Source organism: Molothrus aeneus, chromosome 12, assembly GCF_037042795.1.
Source record: "Molothrus aeneus isolate 106 chromosome 12, BPBGC_Maene_1.0, whole genome shotgun sequence".
NCBI lineage: Eukaryota > Metazoa > Chordata > Aves > Passeriformes > Icteridae > Molothrus > Molothrus aeneus.
This window is the reverse complement of record NC_089657.1, coordinates 16,982,459-16,996,760: the sequence shown is the minus strand read 5'-3', so window position 1 is coordinate 16,996,760 and position 14,302 is coordinate 16,982,459.

The window sequence follows — 14,302 nt, the reverse complement described above, 5'->3', positions numbered from 1 at the left end:
AAAATCTGATGCAAAAAATGTATCATTATCCATCTCCATGACAGCTTGAGTCAACCAAACTCAGCCCGGAATGGAGAACAACATTCATTCCAGGCATAAAAAAAAGGAAGATCCATCAGAAAGAGAAGTGCTTTTAAAAAAGAGGCAGTAATGACAGACCAGAAAGAAACTGGTTTGTATTTTTAGAAAAAGGAAAGAAAAACACAGTTAAAAAGCAATTTCCAGGAGAGGAAATCAGAGTGCCATACTGCAGAGAGACAGGCAGCTCCTGGTGACTGTGCAGCAACCAAAAAATCCTGACTTTGCACCCTCATTTATCTGAGCCTGAGCAAATGAAACAAAGCACCTAATTTTTTGTGTGTGCCTGTGAAAAACCATAGCATTTTTATCCATCCTGCAATTTATGTCTTTGCACCTCTACACATTTTGGCTATCTCATAATAGTCCCTTTACCTCTTCCTCAGGCCATTTAGGTCCTTAATTCTACTTTTTTGTTGTTGCCTCAGGTTACCAGGAGAGCAGATATCTGAGGTGTGGAAGAGCAATCAAGAAATCACTTGGGCAGGGACTGAGGAAACAGCCATCAACTGATCCCCCACAAAGAGCTCCAAATACAGCACATGGGGAGGGGTACATGGAAACTGATGAGCCCCCATTTCCCTGTGAGGAGGAGAAATCTGTGTCCAACACGGCCAGGTGCCTTCAAACAAAATCTTCACATCAGGTTATGTTTCTCAGAAACACTTCTCAGCTGCAGATGTTTCTTCATACCTGACATTCCCCACACCAGCTCACAGGGTCCAGAAATGTATTTTATTCAAGACTCTGCTTGCAAGTGCCTGGTGGGACACTGCCCAGGGGCTGGCACTGGATGGGCTCAGTATCAGTGTTTTTGTGTCTTAGATTTGCACTTTCTGGTTTTCAGAAATATGAACTGGAATAGCAAACCAAATTCAGAATTATGTTTTTATATGTAAAACTCATTATTCACAACAGGAAAGGTAAAGGAAACCCAAGGAACAATACATTACCAATACTGTCAGAGACACCATCAACTTCAATATCTCAAGCTGTTTAATTTAAATGTACTTTTGAAACAGAAGACTCAGAAATTCCCCTACCAAATTCTTGATAGGATCAAAGGAAAACATTTCTCCAGCTTCTGCAACTCTTTGAGGCTCCTTGTCCCTGCCTGCATTTCCCTGCTGCACGTACCTCAGCCCAGAACATTTGTCCCCAAAGAGATGGAGGCATCTGCATATTTGATGTATCTGTCCTTGCAGAACCCTCGGAAGGCTTAGCTTGGCAGAAATGGCAGCAGGTAAAATTTAAGGCTGAGAAGTTTAGTTGGGAAGTGAAGCAAATTTTAGACACGTTGAGAAGCAGAAGACACTTTATTCCTACCCAGAGCAGCTGGTTGGTTTTTGTTTTATTTCAAAGAAAAAGAAAGGTGTGATAATTTGTCAATTCAGAATGTTTGGGTCTATATTTTCACTTAATAATAAATCAAAATTAAATAGGTAATCATGGGCATGGGTTGGATGAAACTGAGTTGTACGGCCAAGAGGAATCCTATCCTAATCCATTAACCAGTGCTTAACATCCATTAACAATGCAGGAGGAGGAGAGCCTGGAAGATGAGAAAGGCAGATAAAGCAGAAAAGGAATGCCTAAGAGGACACTTCAGAGCTTCCTCCCAGAGGGATGTTTCTGGATGCCTTATTTTTGCCAGGTTGAGGTAATCAGTGGCATATAATGTAGTGATAGGGATCATCTTTTCCACTCCAACAGGAACTGATGTTCTGTTATAACTGCAGTGTGTAACCAGTCAAAACCTCATCCAATATAGTGGTAAATGGGCTCTGAAAATCACCACCATCACAAAAGGTTCTATATAATACACTATATAAACAAAAACAACAACAATATTTTTGCTCCTTGGGACTACAGATCTTCCCTGAATACAAAGGATGGTCTGTTTTACAGGGACGAGAGCAACACCCACCATCACCTCCTCACGTCCGCCGGCGTCAGGAGTATTCACGGAAAGCGGCCGCTGCTGCCTGGCCCCAGCACAATGTGCTCCAGCACTATCTGCTCCAGACATCTCACCAGCTCATATTAGAGCTGCTGCAGCCCAGGGATGTGTTTGAGACTGACAGCAGCTCCCTCACCCTCCCAAGAGCCATTCCCAGCAGAGGAGAGTGGAGAAGGTTTGAAAGAGCAGCATCCCAAAGGGCCGCTACCAATTCTTGCCCAGGGTGTTGAGAAATCCTGTGATGAGCAGGGAAGAAGAAACCCAAATTATGGTGGCTTATCGTGGGTGGGCAGGAGACAACAAAGCTGATGCATCTGAGTGAAAAGATGTGAAAAATCTGCACACTTGGAGGACAGCATGGAGTTCTTTTTGTCCTACTGCTGGTCCTACAAGAACTACATTAATGGGTCTCAAACCTGGAATCCCATGAGTCTCAGACTGGAAATCAAAAATGCAACAGAAGTTCATAAAATCACAGAATGATTTGGGTTGGAAGGGATCTTAATGATCATTTCATTCCAACCCCCCTGCCGTGGGCAGGGACACCTGCCACTAGACCAGGTTGCTCCAAGTCCCATCCAGCCTGGCCCTGAACACTTCCAGGGATGGGGCAGCCACTTCTCTGGCAAGTTACCACAGATGAACTACTGAAGTAGCCTAGAGCAAAATTAAAAAGGAAAAAAATACATTTACTGCTTCCTGTCGACTCGGAGGTTGTTGCTGAGCACGATGAGAACGGTTCAGGCTGTGACCACCTCGGGTGTTTAAGCCAAGCAGACCAAACCCAGCCCACCAAGGCCACAGGCACTGCTGGAACTGCAGCTGCAGCACAGCCCTACCTGCAAAGGCTGCAAACCAGCAGAGTTTACTCTGCCAGTTAACTGGGAGGTTAGTGTTTAAAAAAAAAAAAAAAAAGAGAGAAAAAACCCAACCAAACAACAATTTGTCTCCCTAAGAAGATTAATAGGTGCATTTAAAGAAATCAGGCTGTAGGCTTAATGAGAGAGAGGCAGCAAAATCCTAAATGTGAGACCTCCTACAGTTTTTCAGTCCAGCTGTACAATCAAATAATAGTTTATGTAACTAGGATTGAAACAAAATAAATTAAAAGTAATTTCATGTTTCATCAAAAGAAAAAGTACAATTTGGAGTCAACATGGAAAAAGATCTAGTTCAGCCCCACATTTTCCCCAGCCTTTCATAAGCTTTGTACTATCAGCTGATTTGGGTTTTTTTCACACGACAAAGGCAAATTACCAAGTCCCTTAAGAATTTATTATACATTTCCAATTTTCAACCATTCCTATTTTATAACGCATAAATTCACATATCTATAAGTGAAATGTTTTCTTTAGAAGATGAAAGAAAAAAAAACATGTTGTTTTTCCTAGGCTGCAATCTGTTTTTTGGTTAAATAATAATAAAAAAAGGGTGGTTAGCAGCTACAACATGTCAATCTTTGCAAGTAATTCCCACGCACAACTTCATCCTTTTGCAGACATGAAATATGGCAAAATCTTTTCGTACTCTTCATGTCTAGACTGATGAAGGAAGGGCACAAGCTACCAACAGACTCTTTCTTCTACTGGAAAGCCCATGGCAGACCCATTTGGGTCTCAGGTGGGTTTTTAAGAGCACCAAACCCCTCAGGATTCATTCAATAGCTGAAGACACATCTCACATTGACTTCATACCCCCATACAACTTCTGAGGATGAAGCAACCTGAGAAGCACTCTGAGATCACACCAGAAGAGGTTGCATACTCCAAGCATCTCCCAACAGAGCTAAAATTCCATAAATAAAGACAGATTTCAAAATAATATTTAGGATGCTACAACCCTCAGGACTGGTCCTGCAAAGGGATGTCCACCGTAACCAGGCTCTGAGCCTCTCAGCAGCTGGAAGAGCCCATGAGCCCCCAAGGCCAGGAAAGACTCAAGACAGGCTAGAAAGCAATGTTGCACTGGTATGCAAGGAAACAAAGAGAAAAAAAGGTTCAGGGGCTGCTCTCAGCTATTGACATCTGGCCTCTGCAAGTGTCCCTGCTATGTAAGGCTGGATCGAGGAGGTCCTGCCACTCTTGGACATCCCGGCTGAAATGTGGGATTTGGCCACATCTAAACCGAATGACATTTTGATTCATGGTGATTTTTCTTCTACGTCTGTCAGAGGAGCTGTCAAATCCTCATCTGAAAGCTGTTCAGCGTGGGAAACTGCTTTGTCATGTCTGAGAGCCTGTGGTCCCTGTCAGGTCCTGGAATCGAGTGAAGAGCAGTTAGTCACACATGCCCAAAAACCCTCAAAATTCTGCAACATTTCCCAAGCACCATGGATGGGTTTTCTATGCAGCATTTGCTTGCTCTAAGTTCAGTTATAGCTATCAAAACCCTCCAAGAGGACAGGAAATGCTCTTCTCATGAGGACCTACACATGACAAGAGAAGAGGTCTGGGTGGCTCTAAGGTCCCCCCTTTTCTTCTCCAGACCAAACACCCCCAGCTCTCTCAGTCTGCCTCCATAAGAGAAGAGTTAGGATTTAGGATCTCAGTCATTACCTCATTAGGGGGGGTGTGATGGGGGGGTCTAATGGTGTCTACCAGCAAGAAATGGCTGAGGTTTCCCCAGCCCTGTGCTTCCACCTTTCCCTAGCAGTACCTTCCACATCCCACTGCAGTCACTTGGTTCTTGGACAGCTGTGTCCAGCCCAGGGAGCACTAACAGTCTCCACATGGAGATGTTCATCTTCTTGCTCTAGGGAGAAGGTGTAAAGGCACTTCCTTCCTGTGCTAAGGACAGGGACAGGAGAGAGGTCTGGGAACAGACTGGGCAGGAGAGGGGTTTGTGTTGTAGCTCCTCTCAGAAGATGCCTAACGCACTCTACTGCATTAACTATACGAACATTTTCCTTCTATTGACAATGACCTAGAAACACAACTAAATCATTTTCGAAAAAAGAGAATGCACCAAACTATTTAATCACATCTTCAGGGGGGAATGAAGCCAGTAAGAACAACTAATCTGCTGCTCATCACAGAAACTATAGTTTTGGACTGAGGGCAACTTTGGTATATTCAGAGGCGACAGTTTTACTTAAACCTTCTGTGATCATATATCCCATTATCCCATATATCCCATATATCCCATATATCCCATTATTCCATCTGGTAAACTGCTTCTACACTTATTTATGCTCACTCTTAACATCCATTTCATTACCATTTGGCTAGCACTACCATAGGCCTCTGAACTGCAGAGGTGTGTCTTTGCTAGCCATCGTAACCATCTTTGCCCCCCAGTGCCAGCAGCCAGGTTGGAGGGCGCATTCCCTCCCCATCTCCAGCCAAACCATGGCACTAACACAAATAGTAAGAGAAAACAAAATAAAAATTGTATTCACAGGTGCTTTCCTTGACTTGTCTCTGGGGAGCTCAACATGGGCAGGGAGCTGCTGTCTCCTGCCCTTCCAGCCCACTGTCTCCAGTCTCTTAATGGGGCTGGGGTCTCTCTTCAATATCAAACACACACTAGGAAAGCTGCAGAGACCAAGAGTGAGTGAGACACCACCATCAGTGTAGTTAAGTCATCTTTGGTATTAAACATGAGCAGAGTACCTCATGAACATCCCTTCCAGCCACGCCATCAAGCCCAGGCCAGCATTAATAGGGTCCAGTGATGCTGATTGCTCTTACAGGCTCCTAAATAGCCCATTGGGGGTGCTGGGTGCTCTCAGAGAGCAGCCAGCTCACCACATTCATAAAAACTTCCCAGCATCAGTGACATGAAAAGCGGTACGACGTGCTCATCGATGACTGACAGGCTGCACAGCAGCACCTCGGGGTCATGCTGGAGCTTAGCACCTCCAAGCACGAAAAAAGACAAAAAACCTTGTTCGTAGGAATAGTCGTGCTCATAGACTGATACAAAAATAACAGATCTGTCATTCAAACAGACATTTGAAAACACAGTGATGGCTCAACAGCGATGATCTCAAATTCAAGATGAATAACATTTTACGATGTGTGGGACCAGGATGACCATCAGCACTTGCTGTCACTCACTGGCCAAAAAAGAAACCCAAGGAACATCCTGGAGCAGCAGTGCTCAACAGCAAACTCCACATGATAATGTTATTGTCACATTTAGTGAAAAATGATAACTCCTTTGCCATGAAACTGTTTCACCCTACTGAGCTACCTGCTCTTGGGAAGCACTCTGCACCCTGACTGCCTGTCCCATCCTTCCCAAGGGGCACCTCATACACCAGGAAATTAACCTGATGTTGGAAAAGGATTGCTGGAAAAACACCCTGGGCCAGCCCCAGTGTCAGCCCCAGCCGGGGAAGCCGTGAAGACGGCTGTGCAGAGAGGCTGTGTGGCAGGCAGGCTGTGGTGTTCTGCCAGTCCAGATGCACATCAAGTATTCCCCAAACTCATATAAACTGCAGGAATATGCCACAGCACTGACTATCTGTTTGCACTGAATTGGAGACATGATGGGAAACATCAAATATGTGCTTGATTCACATAGCAGAGAAAAGAAACAGCTTTATTGCAGCACGCTGGAGAAGCAGAAGTGGAGAGGCAGAAGCCAGCTCAACATGAGCAACAATGTGGAGGGACCCAACAGCCCCAATGGATGTGGTCACTTGAGCTGCAGCTCCATTCCTGGTCTTCAGCAGAAGAATCAGGATGGTTTGGGTTGGAAGAGACCCTAAAGATCACCTAGTTCCCATCTCCTGCCATGGGCAGGAACACCTTCCACTCGAAGGCTGACCATCAGCACTCAGCTCTCCAGTGCAAAGGAAGCGGCCCTGCCACAGCTTCCAATTGTACCAGAAGAAGCCCAGGACTCCTCCAACGTTTCAGCACAAGCCGACACAGCAAAGGACATCAATCCTTCCAAATTCTTCTGTATCCCTTCTGAGCAGAAGTGGACACTGCAGGGACATCCCCAGGAGCCCCTCACCCAGCAAAAGCGAGGGGTAAAGATCCACCATCCAGGCTGGATCCCGCAGTGAGAAACCCCAACCTGTGAGGCAGACTGCAAATCTGTGTATTTGTTTTGGAAATAAAGGCATTAATAATTGATGCCAAACACTGTGAATATTGATGAGCACGTTCCCAGAAGAGGTTTTGGAGTTACTTAAGCACCCAGAATTGTGCCGTCTGGATTCAGTGGCCTAATGGCTGCTGTCAGAGCAATCACAATACACAAAGCACTGTGTCACAGCCAGCACCACCTGCCCACCATGAGAGAAGATAAATTGATGCCCAATGGGGTATTTAACACCACAAATATTTTGATTTGATCCATCATGTACACCATTTTCTACTCCTTTTTGTTTTGCTCACACAAGTTTAATGATCTCAAAACATTGCGTATCTGTTCTTCCCCTCCTCACTTAAACCCAGCCTCAGTTCCCTCCTCACCCTCCAAATGTCTTGCAGCAAATAAACTAATGCTCAATAAGTGCAGAAGCATGGCAGGCTTTTCCAGCTGCCAGTCCATGGCTCAGCCAGGGAAAAACTATTTTAATATTTGAGGAAATTCCCAGCAATGCCTCTGATGGTGATGCCTCTGCCCCATCCTGTGCAGGGCTCAGAGCCTTTGGGGAGAGCAGAGCACGGAAATGAGGATGGAGCTGGCTCTCTGGGCTCTCCAGGTGAGCGTGAGCCCTCTCCACAGCCTGACTTCCCATCACACAGTCTGGTTTTATTTCTAGCACAGTCATATGAAAATGGACATGAACTGCTTATTTCTGCAAGCTTGGGAAAAGTGCCAGTTTAAAAAGAAAAAGGCAAAGTTGCTTTTTTTTTAAACAATTATCTTTATGTATAAACTTCTTATCTCTCATTGTGATGGTACTTTATGGCAAGCAAACAAGCACACTCAAGTGAGCTTCTGAGAGGGTAAAAGAGAGCATCCAAACTGCAAGGGCTTGTCCAAAGTTTCTCTGATTTAAAGGGTTTTCTTTCAGTTCTGTTTCTCCTATGCTCTTCCCTAACACCAGATTTTTTACTTCAAGCTCCATCACCTGCCAAACAGAGCCATGCTGAATGTACAGCAGGGTAAACAGGATCAGCACTTGCCTTGCCATTGCTCCAAGCCAAGGGAAGGCTCCGAGGGAGCTCACAGCCCATGCCAAAGGTGCTACCACACAGTACTGGAGATATTCCCTCTTAGTAGCTTCAAGACCTCCAGCTCACAACCTATCTTGAGGCTTAAGAAATACTGGAATATGACCTACAGTGTGGAAAACAAAGGTCCTGGCACCTCTGCCAGTGTGCCATAGGAGCAAGCTCCCTCCCAGCCTCCCAGCCTGCAGCCTGCCTGGCTGCCTGCAGTGTGCATCACCCAGCTCCAGAGAAACAGCGGTGCTGAAAGCGCTGCTGCTCCCACAGACAGCCCCTGAATTTGTGGCTGGTCCTCAATGCTTCCCAGGAGACTGTCCCTCTTCCCCTCTCCCATCCTTCAGCCTGAGCTCATGCATCCAGGTGTCAAAAAGAGCCTTTTGCAAGCTCCACAGCTGAGCAGCAGAGAGACCAAAAACCTGAATGAATCCAGCATAAATCAGGCACATACAATCAGAAGCAGCAATAAAGTATTTCTGCAGGTGACCAGGAAAACCAGCCATGTAAAGCTCTGTGCCCCAAGCTACAGTTCTGAACTTGGGATCATCCCTGCTCTGCCATCCAAGCCTTTTTCATCCATCCATCCATCCATCCATCCATCCATCCATCCATCCATCCATCCATCCATCCATCCCATGAAACAAGCTTGTCCCTTCTGCTTAGGGGGTCTCTCTGGAGGAACAGACTAGAACTTGCCAGTCCAAAGCTTTCTGTCCAAATGCATCAGCAACCAATCTGGGTTCCTTTGATCCTACAGGTTAATGATGCCCCAGCCATTCACCTCCTTTCAGGCTAGAGGCTCTGTTTGTCTGAGCAGACCAGCAGCAACCCTACCCTCCCTCCCCAGATTCAATCTCTCCTTGCTGGAGTACCAGAGTCAGGCGCAGCCTCCTCAGGTGAGATTCCAGCAGCTCCTTGCACAAGGGTGAGCTCTGCATTGAAAACACCTTGCCAATGCAACCCTGCACCATGTTGGCCTTTTCCAGAGCTGCTGGCAGAGCCAAACCACCCCAGAGCTGAGCATTGCTCCCAGCTTCCCTCCAACATTCTGCTCCCCCGTGCCTCGGCAAAGCATGCAAACAAAAACTCAAAGATCATAAATAGTGGTAGATGTTGCAACTTAGTGAGAAGATGCTACTCCTATTTGCAGTTTCTACTCTCTGAAGTATCCTCATAGTGGATGCACAGTTCTTAGAAGCTGTTATTATGGATTTAAACACAAGAGCCCAAAATCCAGGGTAGCCCCTATAAGGTATTCAGGCTATTTCTCTGTGTATCACAAAGCAAACTATGGAAAATGACACAGAAAAGTCATACTACTGTGGTTTTCACTGGCTTACATGTGGGTTTAGGTTACTTAATTCAAAGGAAAAAAAATAATTGCTCTGATATTGAAAGAAACTCACTTTTTCTGACCACTTGAGATTTCTGGAGCAGCACCTTTTGCACTGCACACTCACTGCTTGGCCAGCACATCCTGTGCTCTGCTGAACCTTTCACAACATATGGTCTGTCTTATGTGCCCACTCCCGCCCCTCACAAAAGCGACTTTCTTCTCGAGGCCTCATTTCCCTTCACTGCCACTTTGCTACCTTGAATTAAAATCCCTCCGTGTCATCTCAGCCCCCCACACCCCTCCCACGCTTAGGTTTTAAACACTGGCATAGCTCAGCATCGTCCCCATCCCACTGCTGCTCCACAGCACAGCCTCACTTGGCCCACCTCTTTAATTGCTTTAATTAATTGCAAGGGAGGGCAGCTCCCCAGCAGCAGCTTCCCAGGAGGCACAGGAGCATCAGCTCAGTGTGCGAGGGCTGGAGCATGGCCGGAAAAAACAACCTGGTGTTTCTGGCAGGAGAGGAGCATGGATGGCCACTGCTACAGACTCTGCTCCTCCACCCAGTAGCTCTGCATGCTCCAGCACCCTAAAAGCCTCTGGAACCTCCAGCACTGCACAGCAGCCAACACAGACACTGGACAGTAATGGAGGAGCAGTGCCAGAATTGGACAGAGACAGCAGACCTGCATGGCTTCCTTGGCTTCTCTCATTACAGCAGCCTAAACAGCCCCACAGGTATTTAATTTTAAATTGTTCGAGCAGCTGCAAACAACTTTTCACTGGCAGAATCCAAAGCAGAGGAGTTGTGACTCTCTAGCAAGGGGAACTGAGAAAAATGAGCACAATTTCCCTCAGACTTATTTTTTTCACACTCATTGTGTGAAAGCTCACAGGGATCTTACAGACAGAAGCCTGCCCACAGCTGTAGCATCCCTGAAGCCCACTGGATGTTACGGTGTGCCTGTGAGCAGCCATTGCAGCCCAGCAAGACAGAGCCCACTGCCAGGCAAGACTGCAGCCTCCTGCTCAGCCTCCCACCTGGATTTTCCTTGTCTGAAGCAACACAACTGGCAAGACCAGCAGCACTCATCACTGCCCAGGCTAGGTGAAGAGCCCAGAATGCCCCTGCCTTGGCCACACACTGAGGGCAAACCACCCACCGCGTCCTCTGCATCCCTCTGTGCAACTTTCTGCTCCTCGCCTTTATTTTTTCTGATAGGATGATGTTTTAGGATTAGCTTTTTAGTTTTAAGGAATATTTCTTATCCCATACTCGCTTTCAAAGTATCTCCCTCGCAGCTGGCGCTGCCTGGCAAAAGGAGAACAGCTCGGTGCAGTTACCTGCGAGGTTTTGCACCGATGACTCCTGGCAGGGCTGCATGTCCCTCCTGTTACATAACGACCTTTCCCGTTTGGTGCTGGCTCCACTTGGGGTGGCCACGTTTGGGAGTGGTCACATTTGGGGCAGCGACGTGTGGGGTGCTCACATGTCCCGGTGCTCTCAGCCGTGTGCTGCCCTGCACCATCCCCCCATCCCGACCAGACCCACCAACCCTGAACCACCCTCTCTTCTCCTTATGCTTCCCTCCTTGCTGCTGGACCTCTGCCCACCGGGCAGCACCCGCCTTCTCCTGCCCCCCAAACACGACACTCCTCCCCGGGCACTCCATCCCTGTCCCACACCCAGCCCCAAATCGCACCTTTGTTCTCCCCAGCACCCAGGGGTGTCCCCGAGCTCCCAGTCCCCCTGGGGCTGCACCCTCCAGCAGTGACCTGCCTCGGGTGCCTCCATCACCTCCGTGAGCCCAGCGCACCTCCCTCACCTGCCTGCTCCCTGCTGCCCACACCCCACAGCCGCCCCGTCTCTGCTCTCGGCTCGCAGTCCGTGCACACTCCTGTCTCCCCTGCCTGCGCTCGCCTGCACGTGCCCCACAGAGCGGCACCCCACGGCACCTCCTGCCCCCAGACAGCCCTGCCCGCCCCACACCAGCCCCGATCACAGCTCACGGCGGCACCCCGGCACCGCGCACCCCTCACCCGACACGGCCGCACCTCCTGCCCGCGTGTCCCCCCCCCACAGCCGCACCGCCACCCCTGCTCCCCTGTGCCCACACCCCCACCCAGCCGTGCCCCGCGCCCTGGCATCCCCCCGCAGCCCGGAGCCCGCGCCCGACCCCGCGCCCCCCGCCGGTCCCCGCCCCGCGCTCTGACCTGGGCCCGGCGGCGGGCGGGAGCTGTCCGCCGCCGCCCGGTGCTGAAGGCGGCTTGGCGGCGGCGGCGGCGGGCGGCGGCGGGGCCCCTGCGGCGGCGGCGGCGGCGGGCGGCAGCTGCCCGTCGTCGCCGCCGCCCTCCAGGCTGGCCTCGTTGCCCATGTCGGGCCGGGCGGGACCGGGACCGGGGCCGCTCCCTCAGCGCAGCGCCGCCCCCGCCGCCGCCATCAGCCCCGCGCCGCCATCGCCGCCCGCCCGCGCCGCCCCGCGCATGCGCTGCCCCCGCGCCCGCTCGCGCCGCGGGCACGCGCGCATTAGCTCGACCAATCGCCGCCCGCCCCGCGGGGCCCCACCGGCACGTGCCCCCGGGCCCCGCCCCGCCCCGCCCGCCGGCCAATCGGCGCCGCGCAGCGCCGGCGCTCGCGTCCGCCAGGCGGCGCCACTCGCGCTCCCGCGCTGGCCGTTAATGAGCGTCCCGTCTGTCGTGACGTCACGGGCCGGCGGCCAATGGGCGCGCAGTCCCGCATGAGGTTACACGCAACAGCCAATGAGCGCCCGCTCACCCATGAGGTCACGGGATGCTGCAGGATGTCACACACCACTGACCAATGAGGTGTCCCCTCCTTCATGAAGTCATGTGCTGCTCCTGGAAGTCACAGCCTGACAACCAATGAGCATCTGCCTCCTCCATGATGTCAGAGGCTGCTCCAGGACATCACACCACATCAGCCAATAAGCACCCCACTCCTCCCTGATGTCATGAGCTGTCCAAGAACATCACACCCTGCCAGCCAATGAGTGTCTTGTGCCATGGTGAGGTCATGCACTGCCTTGTGATGTCACACTGCCAGTCAGTGTTTGTCGTGCACCCTGTTAGGTCACAGGCAGCCCTGCAATGTCACATGCTACTGTCCAATGAGCACCCTGCTACCTCATGACATCATGGCAGTCGCTCTCAGCCAGGCAATGAGCACATGCCTCCCTGTGATGTCACAGGCTCGCTGATGAGGTGATGAAGCCTCAGCCAATAACAACCCTGTCCTTCCCATGGCCACCCAGAAACCAGCCAGTGACCACCATTGCTCTCTTATGACATCACAGGCTGAGCCCATGGGCTCACACACTGTCCCTAAGTGCCAGTCTCAGCCACCCAGCACCGCCCATCCATGAGGTCACACAGCACTCAGCCAATGGCCACGCTCCCTCTGTGTGAGGTCGGAGGCTGCCCCTGACGTCAGAGAGCACCGCCAGGGCTCCCTCCCGCTCCCGCCCTTAATGAGGGGCGGTAATTAACGGTGCCGGTCCCCGTGGGCGGAGGGACGCGCTGCCACCGCCGGTCCCCCGCTGCCACCGCCGGTCCCCTGCTGCCACCCTGCGGCTGCCACGGCCCGGGCCCCGCCTCAGGGGGACCCCAGCGGGGACCCAAAATTGTCCCTGGGCGCGCCAGCCCGGGCGGAGGCAGGCCCGGGCAGTGCTGGCGGCTGCTTTTTATGGGCTGTGAGTCAACTCACACGCGCTAAATCCCAAAATAAACGTGAAACTGGGTCCAACCTCACCTCGGAGCGCACCGAAATAGCAACCGGCTGCAACGAGCCCCACGAACAGGGATCTCAGCGCCTTCCCCGCCCCTTCGTTATCCCCAGCCCAGGGAAGGTCACTGATGTCCCCCGAGGAGCAGGTGTGGGCTGCAGAAAGTGTAACAAGGGAGGAAAAGAGCTTTGGAGGATATGAAAGCCCTGAGTAAGAGAATAAAATAGCTTCAGTTCTGGGCAGGGCAACAGATGTGAAATAAACCAGAACAACACCATATCAGAAACAACCCAGCGGCAGCAAGGCTATGGAAGGTTAAAGTGCAGGAGTGGATGAGAGGCCAGGACTTAGCAGGTGGCCAGGACACACACAAAGTTAGGTTTGTTTGGATTCTTTCCTCAGGTGATGGGTTCCCCAAGCACAGGAGACTCAAAACATCCACCTTGAATGCAGCAGAGGCTGGAGCAGCTGTCAGCAGCAGTGCTGGTGCAGGCAGTGCCCAGACAAAACACTCAAACCTCAGATTAAACTTGCCCTGGTATCAAAACAGCCCCAAAACCCTTCTCAACCCCACCACTGCAGGTTGGCATCTGTTCTCCCATTATGGGCAGACATTACACCTGCTCTCCAGCACCCCAAAATGGAAGCCCATGTTCCCCACCAGCCCCACATCAAACCTTCACTGCTGCCTTCTTAAAAGGGTCTTCCTGAACTGGAGAGATCCAGAGCAAGTCTCACATTTTACAGACACTTGATACTTACCTCGAAGGCACAAGGACAGCAGGCTCTCTGCAGACCCTTTCCCAGGCTTCTCCTCTGCAGAATTCACTTTGCTTAAGTTCCCCTCAAGCTTTTGTTCCCAGCCCTCTGAACTCTCTCTCCTGGCTCCTCCAAACTCTCCCTCCATTCCACTGAATTCTGCAGTCAGCCCCAGGTGCTGCAGGTGAGACACAGCTCCTGCTCTGCAGGGCTGTGCCTTGTTCACTTCCCTGGGGATGGGCATCAGTCCCCACAGCTTCACCCCACCACTGTCCTTTCCTGCACAAGGGGCCTG